Genomic DNA, 21,626 nt, shown 5'->3' on the forward strand with positions numbered 1-21,626 from the left:
AAATCGTAGTCCTCTAGGACTCACATTTTGTCTAGGATATAAATATTGACCCTCGACCATTGTAAAAGGGGTTCACAACCAAATCAATACAACCGGCCCCGTGCCAACTTTCGAGTCCTCTTGTCGTGTCGTCGAGTTCTTCGAGAGGAATCATCGATCCGTCGACCTCCGTAAGTTCCGACAACCTTGTTATCATGTTTAGTATCATGCGGTGGATTTAGACGTGATGCAAGTAGTCTTGTTTGTTTTCAATGGTCGTGCGGCGGATCTTTGCTTGACAATCAAGAAGTCTTTGCTTATGCTTTGTGTATGAGTAGATACCATGCGGCAGGCGTTTACTCAATATGCTTAGTGAAAGCAAGATAGTTATCGGCTCTTTTAGATATGGAAAATCTAAATAGATTCATTAAGTTATCCAGTGTTGCATGTTACGGAACATTTTATATATATATTTGTAACACACTTTTGCCCAATCTAGATTGATATTGTTCGGCCTTCTCTCTCTTGTGGTTTTATTCGTGTTTCAACGATCATTGCTTTTTCATAATATCTTTGCAACTAGATAGTGTGCTCATAATGGCCGAATTATTTTAATCTAGGTTGTCACATGTCGCGGGTTCATGCATGTTAATCATGTTTAAGCTTTAACAAAACCAGGTGTCGTGCGGCAGATGCAGATTTTGGATTAGTTTAATCATTTTTATTTGCACGTTCCTTCTTCATGGACCCCAATTCGGCTGGACTGCCGAGTTTGGTTATGCGTTAACTCATAATTAATTTCACTTGTTCAAATATGTCTTCCCATGCATGTTTTTTCGGCATTCAGGTTTCCACGTGCATTCATCTTACGATTAGCCGAAACGGTTTATGAACTCATTGGCAGACAGCTCTCTATAGCTGTATGTCGTTGTAAGTGGCTTCAGGGCCGTATATGTGGAACTATCTGGTATTACCCGACATGTTCCGGTTTGACATTTAATTGTTTTATCCCTTGTTAGTTTTCAGGTCAAACTGACTGGCACGCTTCCGGATAACGAAACACCCGGGAACCCGATTGAAGCTACGCTTTTTGGCTTGCTGTGTGTGAGGCACAGTGCGTCACATTTTGTGTCAACACTCGGGCTGCTATTTATGGCGGAGCTGACTTGGGAAGCACGCCACCGCGAGGCTCGTAGCGGATGCGGACACGGCGGTGCAATGAAGTCTATGCCGGACACGAGATGGAGGAGGAAGATATGCCTGATAGGCGGGGCAAGGATGTTAGCGAAACGAAGGGAGAAGGGGAGAATGCAGCGCGGCACCTACGAGCGATGCTAGGTCGACTGCGAAAATGGGTCGGGAAACGCGGAAGAGGGAGTTGGGCCGCGCAGAAGCAAAGGAACGCTGGCGGCTAGCCAACAGGCCGAGGAGAGCAGGCCATGCAAAACAGGCCGACCTGGGCTAAAAGTAGGGAAGGGGAGGAGAGTGAGACCGAGCAGCTTGGGCCATCGGGAGAAGCAAGGCCGAGTGGGCCAAAAGAGAGGGAAAGTGAGGGAGGAAAGCTTTGACTTTTCTTTTTATTTTCAAAACTTTTTTCCAAAGAAATTTTCAAATGGATTTTGAATTTAAAACAAACTAAGCATCACAAAAAACCCAATGCAGCAGCACGAATGCACATACATGATTGTAAACCTATATTTGATTTTATTTTTAACAAAATTATTATTTTCCTAAATTTAAATGTCACAAAAATGCATAATTAAATCACTTCCTCCTATTTTAAAATTATGCAAATTTTAGGGTGTTACAATTCTACCTCCCTTAAAATGAATCTCATCCTCGAGATTCGGACGATGCTTACTCAAAAAGCTGCGGGTATGTTTTTCTCAGATCCTCTTCTCTTTTCTAAGTAGCCTCATCTTCTGTATACCGATTCCACTGAACCTTACACATCTTTATAACTCAGCTCCATGTAACTCTTTCTGTCGTCTTCAAAGTCCTTACCGAAAACTCCTCATAAGTGAGATCTTCCTTAACTGTAAGTTCCTCCAATGGTATCTGCTCCTCGGGTATATGCAAACACTTCTTTAGTTGAGACACATGGAACACATCATGTACACCTGACAAACTCTCAGGCAATTCCAACTGATAAGCCACTTCACCATGTCTCTCTAAAATCTTGAAAGGCCCAATATACCTTGGTGCTAACTTTCCTTTCATGTTAAACCTTCTCACACTTCTCATAGGTGACACCTTCAAGTAAACATAATCCCCTACTTTGAAAACCAATTCTCTTCTCCTAGTGTCGGCATAACTCTTCTGTCGAGACTAAGCCACTCTCGAATTATCTCTGATCATCCTTACTTGCTCTTCTGTGTCTCTTAAAACATCTGGTCCAAACACTTGAGTTTCTCCCGTTTGATTCCAAAACAACGGGGTTCTACACTTTCGTCCATACAAAGCTTCAAAAGGTGCCATATTGAGACTCTTCTGATAACTGTTGTTATACGAGAATTCCACATAAGGCAAACTCTTGTCCCAACTTGTATCGTACTGCAATGCACAAGCTCTCAATATGTCCTCTAATATCTGATTAATCCTCTCAGTTTGTCCATCTATCTAAGGGTGATATGCTGTGCTAAAATTCAATTTTGTTCCCAACGAACTATGTACTTGCTGCCAAAAATGAGATATAAATTGAGTACCTCGATCAGACATAATTTTCTTGGGAACTCCATGTAGACACACTATCCTCTCCATATATAATGTAGCTAATTGGGGGTCTAGTATAGGTAGTCTTGACTGGTAAGAAGTGAGCAACTTTAGTTAACCGATCCACTATCACCCAAATTGAATCATAGCCTCTCTGAATGCGTGGTAATCCAACAATAAAGTCCATACCAACTTCTTCCCACTTCCACTCAGGTATCTTCATTGGTTGTAATAATCCTATAGGTCTTTGATGTTCAGCTTTGACTCTCTAACATGTATCACATAAAGCAATATACTCAGCAACATTTCTCTTTAGTCCATACCACCAATACTTCTCTTTCATATCCAAATACATCTTGGTACTCCTAGGATGAATAGAGTAAGCAGACTCATGTGCCTCACGAAGAATCGCATCTCGTATAACCATATTCTCAGGCACACGTAGTCTTTTCCCAAACCAAAGAGTTCCATTGTCATCCATACGGAAACCTAGTGCCTTACCAATTACTATGTTCTCCGTTGTCTCTTTCAACTTCGCATCCTATAGCTGGCCCTTACATATTTCTTGCTCCAGTTTAGGCTCCAACACCAACTCCACTGCATTAGTGACAAAGCCCAAATTTAGTCGCTCAAACTCAGCACACAACTCACTTGACATAGGTGCCACTTGCACCTCATTGGCATAACTCTTCCTGCTAAGAGCATCGGCAACAACATTCACCTTTCCAGGATGATAGGGTACCTCCAGATCATAATTTTTTATCAACTCCAACCATCGATGCTGTCTCATATTCAGATCCATTTGAGTGAAAATGTACTTCAGACTCTTGTGATTAGTATAGATGTCACTCTTATGTCTGATAAGATAGTGTCTCCATATTTTCAAAGCATGAACCATTGCTGCTAACTCCAAATCATGAGTAGGATAATTTAGCTCCTGCTTTCTCAACTGTCGGGATGCATAAGCCACTACTCCGCCTTCCTGCATATGAACACATCTGAGTCCTTGACGAGATGCATCACAATAGATAGAAAATCTCTTGTTCAGATCTAGCAAAACCAATACTAGGGCGGTAGTCAACCTCTTCTTCAATTCTTCCAAGTTAGTCTGGCACTTCTCGGACCACATAAACTTGGCATTTTTCTCCAACAAAGCTGTGATAGGCTTGGCAAGTTTAGAGAAACCTTCTATGAACCTTCTATAGTATCTAGCCAATCCCAAGAAACTTCGAATCTCTCCCACATTGGTTGGTGGTTTCCAATTCAATACATCTTTCACCTTGCTTGGATCTACTGCGATTCCACCATTAGAAACAACATGGCCTAGGAAAGAAACTTTCTTCAACCAGAATTCACACTTGCTTCGCTTAGCATACAACTTGTGTTCCCTGAGCTTTTGCTAGACCAACCTCAGATGTTCAGCATGCTCTTCTCCATTTTGGAGAATACCAATATATCATCGATAAATATCACCACAAACTTATCCAAAAACTCCATGAAAACCTTATTCATCAAGTACATAAAGTAGGCAGGTGCATTGGTCAACCCAAAGGACATAATAGTGTACTCATACAAACCATACCTTGTGGTAAAAGCTATCTTAGGTATGTCAATTGCACAAATCTTCAACTGATGATAACCAGAACGAAGATCAATCTTAGAGAAAACGCAGACACCTCTCAACTAATCAAACAAATCATCAATTCTAGGTAGCGGGTACTTGTTCTTGATAGTAACCTCATTTAGTGACCGATAATCCACACACACCCTATGGGTACCATCCTTCTTGTCAACAAATATAACCGGTGCTCCCCAAGGTGACGACCTAGGACAAATAAAACCTTTCTCCTGTAACTCCTTTATTTGTTTCTTAAGTTCTTCTAGTTCGTTAACCCCCATTCTATAAGGATGCTTAGCTATAGGTGCAGTTCTAGGTAATAATTCAATAATAAACTCAATGTCATGGTCAGGTGGCATACCTGGCAAGTCATCGGGGAACACATTCAGAAACTCATCCACCACTAGGTCCTCCTTGTTGATGTTATCATCAAGCTGGTTCACTGTGGCTGTCGGCGATGCTCGTACTACCACATCGACACTGATTCTTTCCCCATTCGATGCGGTCACAACAACTACCTTCTTTTGACACTGAATGACTACTTGTTATTGCTTCATCCATTCCATACCTAGAATCACATCAATACCAGATGTCCTCAATACAATGGGGCTCACTTTAAACTCTACCCCCCTTAAGGATAGACTAGTCGGAAGACAACGATAAGAAGCTTGCACACTACCCCCTGGTGAGCTTACTAATATAGGATCTTTCATGGCACATAAGGGTATGCTATGGTTTCTAACAAATGCTTGTGATATGAATGAATGTGATGCTCCAGAATCAAAAAGAACAGTGGCGGGAGTTGAGTTGATATCAAACGTACTGAGCATGACTTCTGGTTCCGCAAGTGTTGTCTCTGTAGACACATGATTCACCTTTCCATAATGTGAGGGCTTCTGATTGCTATTCTGCCTCTAGGGGATTTGCTGGTTGGGCTTCTCCAAGCAATTATACGACAAATGATCCTCTTTTCCACAATGAAAACACTTGTTGGGAGTGCTAGGGCACTAGTCTTCATGGGAGTATTGTTAGGCGCTCCCTGTCATGGTGTCAGCTGACCACTCTACTGCTGGGGACGTTGATTGCCATTTGGCTATTGGTTTGGGTTGCGCTGAGGGTACTGACCACGATTCCACTGATTGGGTGGTCCCTGGTACCTCTGCTGGAGGCCTTGCTGAGGGTTGGTGTGCGGACAAGTATTGCTTCTAGAGGCCTATCCCTGAAGCCCCCTCTTCTTGGCCTCCATTTCTTTACGCTTATTGTCAATAACAATAGCCCGATTCACCAGCGTCTAAAAATTAGGGTATGTATTGGACATAAGCTGGAGTTGTAGGCCATCATACAGACCCTTGAGAAAGCAGTGTTGCTTATCAGCATCATCAGCCACCTCATTCGGAGTGTAACATGATAACTGAGCAAACTTGTCATGATACTCAGCTATGGACATGGATCCCTGCTTCAGAGCTCTGAATTCCTCCTGCTTGAGCTCTATCAATCCTTCAGGTATGTGGTAGGATCTAAAATTCTCTCTAAACTCCTACCAGGTGATAGGAGGAGCATTGACGGGACGTCCATACTCGAATGCCTCCCACCAGTCTTGGGCTTCTCCCTACAGTTGTCCTGACGCGTACAACACCTTCTGCTGGTCATCATACTATGCTATGTTGAGTTGCTTTTCCACTGCATGAAGCCAATCATCTGCTTCCAGTGGATCAGTGGCATGAGAGAACACCGGGGGATGGCCCTTCAAGAATTCACCACGCTTATCACGCGGTGCTCCACCAACTGGATGGTTCTGCTGATTCTGCACCAACGCTTGCATTAGCTGTGTCTGCACTGTCAGAAGTTGGTCAATTGTCGATGGCGGTGGTGGTGGATGTGGGGGAACACCTCCATGATCTCGGCCTCTTCCCCTTCTAGACATCTGACATCCAACACAAATATTCAAAATTTAGAGATTTTCGAGTTAGAATACATTCTGAAAATTTTCTTTACGAGTTCCAACATCAGCAGCTCAGTAAAACAGTCATATCTCAAGTTTGAGACATCCAAAAGTGACGTACTTTATATGGTTGGAAAGCGTACGAAATTATCTACAACTTTTATTCAGACCACATTTCCAGATTCTGTCGCTAGGTTACTCAAAACCAGGATACAACCGAAATTGTTCTATATTCCCGACTACGCAGAAACCATATCTTGAAACAGCGATATCTCACAAACCAGACCAAATATAGGGGTGATTCTAGAGGCATTGGAAAGATACTTTAGTCTAGTTATTTTTATAAAAAATTCATAATTTTTGGTCAAGTAGATTTTAATTGGCATTGAGATAAGGGCAAACTGCTCCAAAAAATAGATCCAATAGAACAAGATATACCAAACCTAACTATTTATTTATTGACTCAAACTTTAATATTCTTAACTATGAAACATGTGGACAGGCCCACAAAGTTCTAGCACTCATTACAAAAATCCAACTCACACATAAACTGTGGCAGAACCACCTAATCTAATACCACCCAGGAGTATTCATCTTCCATTAGACACTAAGTACTTAAGGGAGAACACTAAATTACGCAGTTCCGTTGGGTACACCCAAGGAAGAACCCGAAAATCCACATTTTTCTATCAGGATCACAAATAAGAGAATAAAGCTTACATCATTCTTAACCATTTCTTATATCACTTTTAATATAACATCAGAGTATAATATTTATTGTTATAACGGCGGAATGTAATCATATTATTAGAGTTATGAACAATTTAATTGAACAACGGAATATAAACATGTGATCAGAATTACAGCGGAAATAAATAGATATTCATGGTATGATGAAGCATTGATAAATAAACTATGAAAACAGATTATAAACTTTTATTTATAAAAACATTTGGTAAGAGTTATAAATAAAAACTATGATCGCAACTTAAAGAAAATCCTCTCTGAGCCCACCAGGAAGAATCCACACACAAAGGTCAGCTCTAGCCTCCACCTATCACCTGCAACAGGGGCAATAAAACCCTGAGTACTTAATTGTACTCAGCAAGACTTACCCGACAGGAGAAAAGAAAAGACTCTAAGGATATGCAAGGCTACCTAGCTGGTGGATTTATTGCATCTGCAGGAAGCATTACTAAAAGTGCGTCCTTATATTCGATTTTATTAGTAGTGCATTAGTTCATTAACTAACCATTCTATGTAAGCACATGTACTACTTTCAAGCAGGTAGTAAGCAATCAGATTTCCTTTTTCCGTCCTTCATCTTTCAGTTCTTACTACGGTGCTAGAGTTAAGACAGGTCATACTGGAACGCCGGCGATTCACGAATCAATGCCCTAGTTGGGTACCCCAAAAACACACGCCCTGCTTATACCATAGGCACAAGTAGGACCAGACCACTACCCTCCTGTCATGGGGTCCAGGTGCCCGTCCAAATTGGGACTCCAAGCCCCCCCTGAGTCCCGGACTCAGTGCGGTGCAAGGACCTCCTAACCCAAAAACCACCAAGACAGTCAGTCCAGAAAGAGTCGGAACCCATGACAAGAGAGTAACAAGTCTTCCAAGCACCCATACCCAAGTATGTCCTCGGGATAATAAGTCTGTGACTTGCCTAGCGTCTTATGCAACAGTCGGTCCTTAACCGACACAGACAGGGAAAGCAGTGTAACCAAGCTATGCCCCATGGCCGTAGGACACAACCTCTTACACCTACCAATACCCAAACCATATCCCTGCCCGGTCACCATTTTCCTTTCCACCATTTATATGTTCCAAGTGATAATTATACAGTAATATATTTCCTATCTCTCGCGAGTGAGAGGCAATCACTCGACTTCTATTGGAGTCATGTAGCATAGCAATCTACACGATCCTGACATACTAGTAAGACTCATGGGACAAAGATATATATATGCAAGTGGGTTTCATTCAACTCCTTAAACTTAATGCACAAATATAATTTAAAGTGCAGAAAAATAGGGGTTATGCATTGGGGCTTGCCTGGGTAAGATATATATTAAAAAGTTAGTATCTGCATCTTCAGATCATCCACCATCAACTAAATAGAAAACCCATTGCATCATCTCCTGGAGAGAATACCATTACACCATCTTCAGATTCCCAATCATCCTTCAATTGATCTGTTGATCCATCATCGTACCTATATGATATGCATTGATGCAAATGCATAAATGTAAATAATCAACGACAGCCTAAATGCTTAGAAACCCGATCACGCCTCATAAGCTAACGAGCTAGTTCTAACGACGACCGTACTTAGGCTACATATCCATGTTGTCGAATAAGGCGTTATTTCCCAACAAATGTTTTAGTTATAAAGTTCCAAGGTGTTTCTTTATTTCATTCTATCGATTTAATCTTTGTGCGAAATAGGGCATCATTAACTACTCTAGTAAACTAATTATTCTGGTGCTACAAAAATTACATTGAGCAGCTAAGAATATTAATAATTTACTATAAAAGTCTCAAAGTCAACACTATCACCGATTCATCACGGAAATTCCTACAAGTTCACCTTTTTTCAATATTAAGCATGTTAAAATAATTAGAGCAACCCTAAAAACATAACGAGTCTATGTGAACAAAATACACTATTAGATAGATCATGATTGTAGGAACTCAACAAAACTAGTTTCACCATTTTTGGACACCTACACATTTTTATATCGATTTTACAAGTTTATTTCCAAAACTAATTTAGCAATCGCTTTAGAACTAAAGGCCAGCGGCCATCAGAATGGCCCGGTGGTGGCCCAGCAATGCGACGCGGCCCTCAGGGGCGCACACGGCCCACAGAGGAGGACGGCGGGCCAAGCGGATGCGCGGCTAGTGGCCCAGCGACCAGGAGCGGCCGGCCCACAGGCGCGCAAGCAGCGGACGGCCCACCGGCGCGCGTGACCGGCGGCAAGCTGGCACAGCAAGCCGGCCCACGGGGAAAATCCTACGGCGGTGGCGCCAAATTGTACCGAGGCCCTTTTTCTTTTACCTAATCCACCCTTAGGACATTGGCACTATTCCGGTGAGTCACGTATTTTGCGATAAGAACCCTGTACAAAATCTTTACTTTGATTCATACCCTTCTCACCTTCCTTCCTTTCCTAGGAGAAGAGCACGGAGCAGAGGAGGCATGGGATGAGCGAACGATAGCGGGGATGGCCACGGGGTGGTGCGGCATGCTCGCGCGCAGTGCTTGGTGCTCGACAGAGAGGCACGCGAGGAGCAGCACAAGCAAGACCGCTCCGGGCGAGCCTGGCGCGCTCACGTGCGTAGAGGCGGTCGCGCGGACACCGGGGGCAGAGCGCAGACGCCGGGGTACCGAGTGCGGACACCGGGTGGAAGAGGAGGGTAGCACTGCGGGCAGTGGGCAGGTCGCATCCGGACGGGCGCTCAGCGCTGGCGAGCAGCGGGGAAGGGAGGAGCAGCGCGTGGGGCATCGGTGGCAAGAGGCGCGGCACAGCGACATGCATGCGGGTGGCGCTGGAGGCTCGAGCGGCAGAGCCCCAAGGGAGCGAGGTGGCTCGATGAGGCGTAGACACCAGACCGGGTCGCGAGGAAAGAAGAGGCAGCACTCGCGCGCGATGGCCGAGCGATGGCCGAAGGCGTAGCAACGGCGGGGCACTGCGGTGCGTGGCGATGGACGTGAAATGGCACGGGACTCAGGTGCTCTCGGCAGCAGGCGATGGGGGCGGCCATGGAGGCGGAGGAGGTGCTAGAAAGGGATGGCGCCATGGGTGCAGCGACGGTGGGGACCAGCATGAGGCAGCAGGGAGCAGGGAGGCGGGCGCGACCATGGCACTATGGGGCAACGGCAGGTCACGGTCCAGGGCGCGGCGGAGCATGTGGCCATAGCGGGCGCTGTGGGAGGAGTAGCTGCGACTGCGGCACGACAACGTGGGCCTAGGCGTGTGGCTGAGGGCACGCATGCACATCGCGAGCGGGGGAAAAGGAAGAGGCGACGAGCAACACTGCAGACACGGGCATGATACGCGGGGAAGAAAAAGGAAGGGCAGCGATGCGGAGCGGAAGCAGTAGCAGCGACAAGTAGCAGCGACACGGAGGTGACCCGGCCTGACCTTGTCTTGGCACATCGTGACTGAGACGGACAGTAGGGGCAGGCAAAGACAAGATCGCGGCCACAGAAATAGAAAAAGGAGGAAAACAAGAGGGTTTAGCTAACTTTCATTAATGCAGGAGCAGCGTGGCAGCAGCAAGGACGGCACATGTTTCACGCGCTACGGCACGGCAATGGCGACCCTACGCACGGCCTGTGCGTGAAGTAGTAGCGGCATGGCTCTTTCTCAATAACGCGCGCTAGGGTACGTATGTGAGGGAACACGCTGCAGCAGAACACGTGGGCATCGTGTGGCTCTACTGGCTGCCTGCCTGCACGTGATACGACGCAACGTGGAGGTGATAGGGATACATTGCCGACAACTATAAAAGGGCTAAATCCTATTGACTTCCACCAATAAACATCGCACGTGATAGCTCATATCGTACCAAGCCATGGAACAAAATATTAAGGCTTATGTAATTCTTTGGCGCAAAATAAATCACCGCGAACAACGCTTTTAAAATATATTTTTTTTATTTTTACCGTTGACGTGAAAAGCTGGTTTTTAAAATTTTAAAATCCGAGAAAATCATTTCGGTAAATCCTCTTAGGTCTAAATCACGATGCTAAATGAGCTCGTAACACCAGAGGTATTATATAAACATAATAACAAATCAACTAGGCACATCAATGTTCACACCGCACTAATAGACTCGACTCAACTTGACTCGTTCTACTAACGTTTGATTACATAAAAGGGACTCCAACACCTATGGGCAAAATTTATGGGGAAGCTCCTCGTATATCTTTGGTAGGTTGAGGCACACCCTTTGCTCATCTATCATCTGTTGGTATCTCTTAAGGGTTTTCTGCTGTGCCTTCAACTGATCGTTCAGTCGCCGAATCTTTATTACTGACTCATACCCAAAGTGTACCATCACTTGGGTAGTTGGATCTATGCCCTGCGGGTCCAACATTGCCCATTCCAATTCAAGGTGTTGGCGAGGGAGGAATCGATATTGGTCATCCTTCATATCCTCAAATCGACGACCACGGAGACCCATGCAAGCTACAACGGCTGCATCTTCTATGCTATCCTCCATGGTGGCACAGTGAGCATGATGCGCATAGTTTGAATCCAACTAATATGCGCCCTTCTGTTCATCCTTGATAGAGATGCACACCCTGGTCTTTCAATAGGTGTCCTCTAGAGGGTGCGTATGCTCGTTGCAGACGTACTCCATAGCTGCATCCCAATCACTGTAGTAGGTCTAAAGAATCCCCATGAGTCGGTGGTACGAAACGGAGGATTCACACCCTGGCTTATACCAGACCTTTGTAGTCCATTCTAGGGGAGGGATCGACTCATCCTCTTCAACGGCGTCTTCCTCATCATCATCATCAGACAGTAAGATGACCTCTACTTCTTTGGATTCTTCCTGGACTGGCTCAGGCGTAGGTATAGGTGTTGGTGAATCAAATTCTTGTTCCTGGGGTTCCTCATCCTCATGTGGCTCCATGGACAAACCACGAGGCGGGTAGTAAGCTCCGGTGCTGATGCAGGCGGTCTTACTGGCACGAGGCATGTATAGAATTAGATTTAGTTAGAGTAGAGGCAATAATTTTCATAGCAGAGTAAGGCAAAAGAAGCATAAAACTTTAGCAAATAACAAGGTTGAGATGAAAAGCATGAAATGAGTGAAGCATAAGAAGCTAAAATGACCATTGCTAACTAGGCTTGCATCCTACAGTCAACACGGCTCTGATACCAATCCGTCACACCCGATTTTAAGGACAAAATGAGATGCACAATCTTATGTGCGTCCAAAAATCAGTCACACACATAAGCCGGCAAATTATAAATAGTATCGTCACAAGTGTTTATTACTTCACGAATAATAGAACATAGCCTTCACATATATATAGCGGAAGCATAAAGAAAAGATCTCTCGCAGAAGCTCCACATCATAGGGACGTCAACTGGTTGACCACAAGTCTAGTAATTCTTAGGAAAGTCATCATTACCATGGCCATCTATTACCAATCCGGGATTTTTATTCAAATAATGAAAATAAACAAGCATAAGTACATGTCATACTCAACAAGTGTAACATGGTGTTCATGAGGCTCAAAAAGGCTTGACACAGGTTTGACAGCGTTCAGCTTTTAGTTGTCACAATTTTAGCATAAGAGTAGCAACAAGTTGTTTCAATTCTCAAAGTAAAACACATGATCAAAGTAAACATGAATAATGAATAGCATAAACAGATAATTCTTAGTGTTCATCTATTCCGTAAATGTTCTAAGGCCGCTCATGACTATGAGCACGGCTGATATACTAGTTTTACACTCTGCAAAGGTTGTACACTTTCACTGTGATTCGTGATACCCATATGCCCGGTTTGGCAACTCCCAAAACACTTCCAAAGTGAGCAGACAGGGGTCACTATGAAGCCTTTCAAAGGTTCGTCAAACAAGTTAGGGCCGCTAGGTTTCTATGGCCTGTGAATGTATGGCTCTCCTTCCGACAGGCACAATGACGCGCAGCCTATACACCGATGGACAGAGGCCGCACTATATCCAACCCGAAACACACCCCTCTTGTGCCATAAAGGTAACCTCTAACAAGATAGAAAAGGTCCTCATACTGAGCTAAAGCTAAAGCCATGTAGTCCTCACAGTTGTACTGTAAGTTCCTTATGATCACTTACAGATAAGTCCTTAGGGAGAAGAATCTAAAGCATTTAGAAAGTAGCTAAACACTCCAGCCCCCTGTTTCCATGTTGCTAAAAAGTCATATTTTAATGTTTATTGCATATACCATTAGTCAAGTTACAAGATCATGATTTAATTGAGCACTAGCAAAGCTACCCAATGCATATCCCGTAGGTGACAAGGTATTAAGTTCAATTCTAGGGAATCCCTATCAAGGTGACACATGCAACATGAATTTAATGTATTAAAGTGAATAGGAAACAAGGATAATCCCATGCTATACTTGCCTTGAACAAAGTACTCCTGCTAATCCTGCTCGTCAAAGTAATACCCTTGATCTCCCACGAATTGCTCACCGTCTATACTCGATAATCATATCAATAAACAAGCATCCAGAAGCAATCATACATAGCAAACAAAAGATATAGATTAGAACAGTACACCAACAGCATAAAATCAAAATGAAAAGTTTGGAAAACAAATCTACGTCTCGCTACGAACACACAGACGCGAAGATCACAAAAATCGGAGCTAAAACGAAGAAGTTATGAATTAAACAAGATTTTTTTTAGTAAAATAATAGATTAAATCTAACCTCGAATTTTAAAAGTTGAAAACATACTTAATAGTAGTATGAACATGTAGTTTATCGAATTACGAACCTAACGCAAGTTGAACAGACCAAATCGGAGTTAAAACAAAAAAGTTATGGCCTAAACAAATCTAGTGGCAAAACTGTAAATAGCTGAAAACGTATTTCAGATCTAACTGAAACAAAGTACGCTTTCAAAAGAAGAAAATGAAATCTGGAAAGACGCTATGGACTATGGGTTATAAACTAAATACTTATAAGGGCTCTTTTGCAAAACTACAAGACGAAGGGGTATCCTTGATCTTGGGCCGCTGGATTGGATTTGGGCGGCCAGGATTGAATCAAGCGCGGGAATAGGAAGCTCACCGGCCAGAACAGTCCGACGTGGCGGCGCCATTGCCGGAGCGGGCAACGCTCTTGGTTTAAAGCCTGTGGACCACCATTTGACGAAACGAAGACACTAGGAGAAAGAGGGAGCGACGGCGAACTCATCGAAACTGAAATCTCGAGCGGGGAACCGACGACGACGCGCGACAGCGGCTTGAACCCGATGGCGGCGGCGGCGCTTAGGGTACGGCGGGTGCGAGCTCTAGGCGAGGCGAAAGCTGGCTGTAGGGCGGAGTAGGGAGGCGGCGCAAGCTCGGGTTGCTATTTATGGCGGAGCTGACTTGCGAAGCACGCCACCGCGAGGCTCGTAGCGGATGCGGACACGAGATGGAGGAGGAAGATACGCCTGACTGGTGGGGCAGGGACGTCAGTGAAACAAAGGGAGAAGGGGAGAACGTGGCACGGCGCCTGCGAGCGATGTTGGGCCAGTTGCGGAAATGGGCCGAGAAACGCGGAAGAGGGAGCTGGGCCGCGCAGAAGCAAAGGAACGCGGGCGGCTGGCCAACAGGCCGAGGAGAGCAGGCCGCGCGGAGCAGGCCGACCTGGGCTGAAAGCAGGGAAGGGGAGGAGAGTGAGACCGAGCAGCTTGGGACGGCGGGAGAAGCAATGTCGAGTGGGTCAAAAGAGAGGGAGAGTGAGAGAGGAAGGCTTTGTCTTTTCTTTTTATTTTCAAAACTTTTCCAAAAAAAATTCAAATGGATTTTGAATTTGAAACAAACCAAGCATTACAAAAACCCCAATGCAGCAGCATGATTACACATACATAATTGTAAACCTATATTTGATTTTATTTTTAACAAAATTATTATTTTCCTAAATTTAAATATCACAAAAATGCATAATTAAATCACTTCCTCCTATTTTAAAATTATGCAAATTTTAGCGTGTTACAATTATGAAAATATATACCATATAATGTATCCAATGATGACAATTTAATGTCTAAGAGATTCTTCTTATTTTAATTTCTATAAAGTTAGTTAAAACTCAGTATGGTTTATGTAACAAACTCAGATCCCTTATATATTTTAGTTGACAAGGAGTAGGGACAATACTAGAATTTGCTACGTCGATACTTACTGTTTGGTGATGATACTCCTTCCATCCAAAAATAAACTTGATGTTTTAGAATTTTTATTTAGGAGGATAGATTCATGTTCAACAAAAGATATTCATGTACGCCTATTTATTAATTAAGAAATAATCTTCTTAGTAAAAGAAATACATGGAGACATGCATACCATAATGTCAAGCTAATATGACTTTAATCTATTGTACAAAAGCTAAAACATCAACTTTTCTAAGACATTCTTTTAAATTTTCCGGGATAGAGGGAATAGCAGGTAAGAAAAATAAAGGCTCGAAATGTACAGACCCCTTTCCAAAAATCCCGATTGGAGATGAGTCGGTGTAAACTCCGCTAGGAGCCCCGGCCATGTGACAATAATAACAGTCAGTTTAGTAGCGTCTCCGTCTCTTAGAAACCTCCAAAATTAATAATGCGCCATAATTGAGATATGATGCTGACAGGGAGTAGTAAAATTACCGCGCCAGCGACTGATGCGGCCAAGTGACCTTGACCAACCGCGCGCGTGCAATTTTCACTTACTACATCACATGTCGTATCCCTTGCTGTTGCTGACGACGCCGGCCGTCGGGTGCGTGCAATTGCAAGCCCCGCCTGTGCACGCACGCACGATCCAGAAGAAAATGGCATTCAATTCCCAGTCAGCAGAGGAAAGGGAATCCCTGGTCGATCGCTTCATAACCCAGCAGCAAAAATCACGTGGCAAAATAGCAACCATGTCTAAGGAATTTCAAGTGCATGTGTGTCTGACTTCATTCAAACTGAAAGCACGATGATAATGATAATAACTGAAGTCCAAAGCATCGATGCCAAAAGTAGAGTCCACCACGAGCACAAGTACAGTTGCATATCGGAACAGAGATAATGAAGTAAGGAAAACAGAGAATAGTAAAGTTGCATATCGGGCAGTACGAAAATACAAAATTGGCAACCCGTTTACGGGCTAACCTTAAATCCAACATCTCTTATTCCTTCTCTTCTCCGTCGATTGTGCAAAAGACGGGTACGAGATCTCTGGAGATGGACAAGACAGGTCTATTTGGCTGGAAATAAAGAATGTAGTATATAGATTCTTTTTTAGAAAAAGAAAATTTGGTTCTAATCTCGGTAAGAGTTTTGCATCCAACCATTTATTATTACTAGCAAGTCCGTGCATTGCAACGAAAAAAATATGAATATTTATAGAAAACGATGGTGGAACAGTACATACCTATTTATATTTTATTCTCTCTATATAAAATTTAAAAACTAAAATTTATTTATGATGGACATGACATCCATAATATAAATTAATCTTTGTTAGTAGTAATATAACCATGTCATATTAAGCATCTATAGAATTAAAATACAACCTTGATAGATTGTTTTTTCTGTTACAAAGCACAAAAAGTTTATGCCCATAAATTTATTTTTCATATTATGTGTCGGTACAGTTAAAAGTTGAGTTTTGTGATTTCCCTTGAAGATTTATAAAGATACAGGCTTGCTAGCGCCCGGACGTCCGGACGGATGGGGCGTTCGGACACCCGCATGTACATTATGTTTCCCGCGCCGTCCTGAATGTCACTAGCATCGAGAAGAGGGGTAGGGGGCGACGGATGCCTAGCCGACGCGGGGAGGAGGAGAAGACACCGAGGCGAGACAGCGGAAATTAGGCGACGACGGAAATGCAACACCCAATCTGCTTTTGAAACGTCCAAATGCAACACTTGTAACATACGTCTGAAGGCAGATGAAACACTTAAAACATGATCTGAAACACTTGCAAAACACTTGAAAACTATTGTAAAACATACGCAACATCCAGATAAAACACTTACAACATATGTGTAAAACATATGCAACATCAAAATAAACACACTTGCAACATACGCGTGGAGAATAGATGAAACATTAAGAACAGAAGTTTGCAACATACGTGTACAACCATTGCAACATATGCAACATCCCGATCTACTTTTGCAACATCCACATCAAACACTTACGACATACCTCTTAAACATCTAAAACACTTGAAACATATGCTTGCAACATGCGTTTTTCACCCTATCATTCTTCTTTCGGATGACGCAGAGCGGAGCGGGGAACTGCCTGTTCCGGCCAGCCGGCGACCGAGGATGATGGCATGGCCTGGCAGCGGCCAACTATGCACCTATGCCTCTGGCTTGGGCCTAGCCAACGACGGCCCCTCTCCTGGCTGCCCGGCCACACACGGCGGCCAGAAGGAGTTGTTGATCTTGGCAAGGTCGGAGAGGATGCCCGCGAGGAACGATGGGGAGCAGCGCGGCGACAGCCCGTCGGGGTGGGCGGCGAGGACTTGGTGTGGGCTAGGTTGAGGAGTGGGTGCAGGAAGCAGCACGGGTGCTCTCGTATTTGCAGGCAGTGGCTGTGTTTCCTGTGTAGAGGAAGGAGAAGATGACCTGACGTCCGGACCCGTGTGTAAGAGACAGGGAGGGAATAAGTAGGGCGGCCAGTTGGGCGGCTGGTCATTTGGCCCAGGCAGAGAAAGTGAGCGCGGAGCGGTCCGTCCGTCCGGAGACGGATGACCGCTTCTTAGCATTACCGATAAAGATATGTTTGTAACACCTAATTAAAGTTGGCATGGTGTTAGTTGTCAGACGTGTTAATGACCGGTATCTTGACCCATGATTATGACCGGATAACGGTAAAAAACAGACCGAACAAACAGGAACAGAGGAACCAGCTAGGTACTAATAAAATGAAAAAAAAGGACAAACCAGAACGTGCCCGAAACGAGATCAAAGGTACTTGTACTCGAAAAAATCGAAAAAAGAATGAGGATCCGAATCAAAGACGTAGCGAACGTGCGGAAAAGAAAACCAAACGAACAAACTGACGACCAGCAAAAGAAAAGCGGTAAAAAGAATAAAGAGAGATGAGGGATATTCTTCCTTTTTTTCGAGATCCAGTTACAGACGTAGATGCTCACATACATAAGCGCACATTCATCTCTATGAACGCACACACACTCTACCCTACGTCGTTTACCATTGAAAGAATAGCACCATTAAGTCCTAGAGTAAATCCAGAAAAATATAGGCACACATGTCAAGTCGAGGACTTAAACCCAGGTAGGTAAATCAACAAGCTGAGCTACGCTCAATTCACAAGAGAGGAGGGATTCGTAAATAATAAAATCTATTGATCTACGTGAAGCAGTAGTGCATGTAGCAGATCGGCATATCTGTCCGTCTCACGAACAGCAACAACAATTTCAGACTGGAGACAGTCTTCCGCTTTGCACGTCAAGATAGCAATGGCAAGGCTGGCTTTTTATAGATGTACCGGTGAATCACACACAAACCAGAAGAACAACTCAACTTGTACTCGGTCTCTCCATGGTGACTGTCGCAGCGAAACACAAACCATGCACGTATCGAATCGATTATGAGTCTCGACTAAAAAACAGGAAAAGACAACAAACAGAAGAAGGACCGAAATAAAAATAAAATATTTTCATGGTTTATTAGAGTAGATATTAATTTATATTTTTATCCTTTTCTACTTGGATTAGGATTTGTATTTTGGATACTCATGATCGGAGAGATCAGAAATTTTGCCTCTTTTATATCTTTTTCTATTCTATTAGAATTCCTATTTAGGTTACTCAAAGGATTTGACAGATCTTTCTGTATTAGGATTAGAATTTGTAGTTATCCAAGTTACCCTACATAGGGTGTATATAAAATAGGAGGCCGTAGATAGACGAATATAGAATTTTCACATTCCCAGAGTTAGTTAGGGGAGGTGAACCAAAAAAATAAGCTGAAATTTTGTCTCTTTATTATTAGGTATAGATAGATCCAACCATCGGCTGATTAAACGCTCACAACAACCAAATAAGGTTTTGAGACAAACTGAAACTCACTAAGCACTAAGCCTATTAGAAGACAACCACCCATTTTTCGTGAGGATCTCCATTGCAGTCTCACAAGTCTCCTTCGTAATTATTTTTCATCGTTCTCCTTATGAAGAACTAGACCAGAGACTTGGGATTCTCTCCATCTCTCGCCTGTTTGTACCCCCTACTGCAAACCAAGTGCCGGTAACACGAGCAGCAGCGAACTGGACGTAGGGATGTTCCATCCGAACCAGTATAAATCCATGTGTCCTCCGAGCACACCGTCCGAGCCAGACGCGCAAATACAAATTTAGTCGTCGGTGGTCCGAAAACACCGACAAATGTTAACAATAAATAAATCAAATAAAGTTCAACAACACTAGTACTTACACAAAGAATGATAGTTGGACAGTTGACTCATGTGATATTGCATAATACAACAAAATTGACACGTATTACTGCATTCATAAAAACAGGGAATGAAAGGATGAAATATTTGAAATCAGTGAAAGGTGTACCGGTTTAGAAGTTGACGTTTTGATGGGTCCAAAAATACAATTTGCCCTAAGTGAGCTCTGTTAACTTCTCCACTCTCCAACAAAATATCATTCCCGAAGGCTTTTACAATCTTCTTCCAACCTCCAGTGCCTTTCTGCACTACATCCTATAAATGCATGGTTTTCATAATCAGTACAATGTTTGTAAAGCAAACACAGTTGTAACTCCTCACAAGCTTACAGCATCCAATAAAAATTTCAGAACTCTGAAAATATAATTATCAACCATGCTTTCCAGTGCAAGTAATGTATCCAAGCCATTCATTTTAGTAACTATTGTTGTGGTTTTTGTGTACACTGGCTGTCAGGTTGTGTAAAAAAGGGCAGAATAACTTCGTTCCAGGCACTGTGGCATAATTTTCTGTTCCGGCCTTTATTGAAGGTACTAGCTAATATCAGAAAATAGAATCATGTCTACAATATCATACAGCCTGCCATTCTCATAAAAGTGTGTGGCACATGTTGTCAATTCCTATTGCAGTGTTATGTTTGATTGTTTGGTACAGGATCCAGTTGCAATTTGTAAGGAAAGGGAAAAGATAGGAGCGAGAAAAACCTGAGGAAACAAGTACAATAGCAATCTGAAATTTCAAAAGGTACAAGTTTTTTTTTTAGCTGCAGCTCCTCTATTCACAGAGACTTTCCCCTGTGTCCTGTAAAATTAGCTCTATACTCTTGGACAGCTGTACAATACTTTCAGTTGAAGGCTTCATAAAAAATTATCGCAATGTCACAACTCTGTGATATGAGCTTACCAGATCCTTTTGTTTTCTTTTAATTTGGAAGCGTAAACTAAAATAGTGCTTCTGTTTGAAGTAATAAATGAGGAGCCTAAGCTCTACATTTAGTTACATGCGTGAAACACAGCTACTGCAGACAAAAAAAAAGGCTAACAGCTAAATATTGGAGTCATATGAGCTTAATGTTTATAACCTACTAAAGACATTTGATTCTGGCCAAAAGCGCTGTTTATGTAGCCTATAGAGAGATAATTTAAAAACAATTAGGCACAATGTTTGTACGAAAGCACTATGAGAGGCAAGAAAGGCACAAAGTTCATACTCTTTCTTTAGAGTATATATATATATATAAAAAAAAACTGCACTCGACACAAAGGCATCTTTTGAACTACAAGTTCCGATATTGGTAATGTACCAAATCTAACAACATTATGCCCAGGCAAGCAACAGAGCAGCACAAAATTTGAGGTCTACAAGCAGTAATTAGTAGTCTTTGCGCGGATAGCATCAGATAGCTCCAGGTTTGGGCCGCGTGCTTAGCTTACCCGAGCAACGATGTCGGCGTCGACGACGGGGACGCCGGCGTCCTTGAAGAGGTTAGAGACAGTGCTCTTCCCGGACGCGATCCCGCCCGTTAGGCCCACCAGTCTCATCTCCTCGTCTTCCCCTGCTCGCTGTAAACGAAGATAGAGAACACGCTCAGTCGCCGATCTCGTACTTTCACAGAGTTGAGCACTAGGACGAGAGGAGATCCAAATTGAGGGCGAATAATTTTTACCCGGAGGTGTCGGAGTCGAAGGCGCTCCGGCGGCGTTGGAATCGGCGGCAGCGATGGGGTGGAGGAGGAAGGGAGCGAGGTGCGGCGGCGCTGTTTGGTGTGGCTTGTTCACGGTCTCCTTGGCAGGCTTCTCTCCGCCTCTAGCTCAGGCTCAGCTTTTACATTTTTATGATTATAAAGATGGGCATCCGAATATCACTTCTAAGATAACACTTACAACTTTACTATATGAGAGAAGTTTTAATTTTAAATTTACCACATTTACATATGTGGCATGCCACATCAGCTCGACATGCTGATGCTTAGTTAGCATGGGTACGTGAAATGTCCTTGCTACCCTGCCTTGCTCCTCTCTCTCTCCATCTCTGGCAGCGGGGTATCACAGCACCCGTCACTGCTAGATGGGCCCCACTAGTCAGATTCGTCTTTCAGCTCGTGGCCGGTTCCCCACGGTTGCTACTCTTCGATCTCGTGGGCAAGAGGACGGAGGATGGAGTAGCACGCAGCAGTTAGCGGAGGAGG

The 21,626-nt window shown here is 43.5% G+C and overlaps 2 long non-coding RNA genes across 2 annotated transcripts in view; one reads left to right on the forward strand and one right to left on the reverse strand.

Moving 5' to 3' along the window:
- The window catches only part of LOC136456053 (uncharacterized), a 110,202-nt gene that overhangs the window by 66,329 nt on the left and 22,247 nt on the right, over window positions 1-21,626 (forward strand). The gene's annotated exons all lie outside the window — the stretch shown is intronic.
- LOC136458279 (uncharacterized) lies at window positions 18,965-21,254 on the reverse strand. Its single transcript, XR_010759946.1, has 3 exons — window positions 21,105-21,254; window positions 20,872-21,000; window positions 18,965-19,693 (listed from the first exon to the last, which is right to left on the reverse strand). It is a non-coding gene; the product is annotated as an uncharacterized lncRNA (long non-coding RNA).

This window comes from Miscanthus floridulus, chromosome 6, assembly GCF_019320115.1.
Source record: "Miscanthus floridulus cultivar M001 chromosome 6, ASM1932011v1, whole genome shotgun sequence".
Lineage (NCBI taxonomy): Eukaryota > Viridiplantae > Streptophyta > Magnoliopsida > Poales > Poaceae > Miscanthus > Miscanthus floridulus.